Here is a 1,509-nt window from a genome sequence, read left to right as displayed (position 1 = left end):
GTCGCTGCTATGGGGGGGCGGTGGGGGGGAGGGTCTCTGCTATGGGGGGCAGTTGGGGGGATGGGGCCCACCGCGTGAGGCTTCTGCACCCCTTCTCCTAAACCGTCTCTGTTTTGAAATTCAGGTCATAAGAGGGGGGTCCGTAAGCGGACACTCAGGGAGAGGATGAGGAACTCACTCTTGGACAGTGTTCCCTCTGAGCTGAGTTGGTGTGAGCCAGCTCAGTTTTTTAGCCCCCGGCTCACACATTTTTGTCTGACCTCAGGAAGGACGGCTCCAGAGCAAACTCATTTACGCAGCAGCCAAATCACCGGCTCACGATGACTTTAATGCCAGGAGCTCACAAAGTAGAGTTTTTGCTCTCAAGACTCCACAGCGTAGAAGGGAGCCCTGCTCCTGAGCCCCAGAAATGTCTGGGAGATTGCGGGACGGTCCCCAAAGACAAGACTTCTGGACCCTCTCAGGAACAGGGTCTGGATGCCAGGACGCCTGGGCTCCTTGGGAAAGGGGTGGCACCAGGAGGGCCTGCAGGGTTGCCAGCCTCCAGGTGGGGCCTGGAGATCTCCTGCTTTTACCACTGATCTCCAGCTGACAGAGATCACCTCCCCGGGAGAAAATGGCTGCTTTGGAGGGTCGACTCTGCGGCATTGTACCCTGCGGAGGCCCCTCCCCTCCCCAAACCCCGCCCTCTCCTGGCTCCACCCCCAAAGTCTCCAGGTACCTTCCAACCCAGACCTGGCGACCCTAGGGGCCTGCAGTCCCCTGCTGCCTGGTGGGAAGCCGCCTGCATGGTTCCCCAAAGGGGCCAGAGGTCAGGATTCCCGGTTTGCCTGCGAACCAGGGGCTCCTGGTTCTCGTGGGTGGAAAGGGGGAGCAGAAGACGCCACAGGGCAGTTTCACGCCTCTTCTCAGCAACCAGGCCGCTCCGGATCCCGACCACACAGGGGTTAATCGTTAACAGGGCAGTGGAGGGGGTATTGACTGGAGGAGACTGTTAAGGGGGGGGGGGTTCCTGGAAATGGCTGCGCTTCCCGTCATCCCGGGCAGAAAGGGAACTATGGCAGGGGCGGGTGGTGGGCAGGGAACTCGGAAGTGTTTTTTTAAGTGCCGTGTGACGTTTTGATCCCGGCCTCCCTTCCAAAAGCGCAGGCTGACGTCCGTGAGCTCCCCCTCCCTCTGTTTTATTCCTCACGACAACCCTGCAAGGTTGGTGAGGCTGAGAGAAACTGTGAGTGTGAATGAGTGGGCCCAGGGCACGGTGAGGATTTCAACCCAGGCCTCGCCACTAAGCCGCCCCGGCTCTCAGTTTCTGGTGCAGGGGGTGTGCGTGCGCATGCATGCGTGTCGTGGAAGAGAACCACACAGGAAGGCGCCCCAGGGAGAGAGCAGGCTCTCCCCAAGTGTTGCACATTCATTGCAGGTGATTCATGCAAGCGAGCCCAGCTGCGTTCTTGGGGCTTATTCCCCATTTCCCAAGGAACAAGAAGTTCTCGGGGGAGAGATGCCTGG

The sequence above is a fragment of the Gekko japonicus genome, unplaced genomic scaffold (assembly GCF_001447785.1).
Source record: "Gekko japonicus isolate JY-2015 unplaced genomic scaffold, Gekko_japonicus_V1.1 scaffold336, whole genome shotgun sequence".
Lineage (NCBI taxonomy): Eukaryota > Metazoa > Chordata > Lepidosauria > Squamata > Gekkonidae > Gekko > Gekko japonicus.
The sequence above is the reverse complement of the archived record's forward strand: the minus strand, read 5'-3'. Positions refer to the sequence as shown.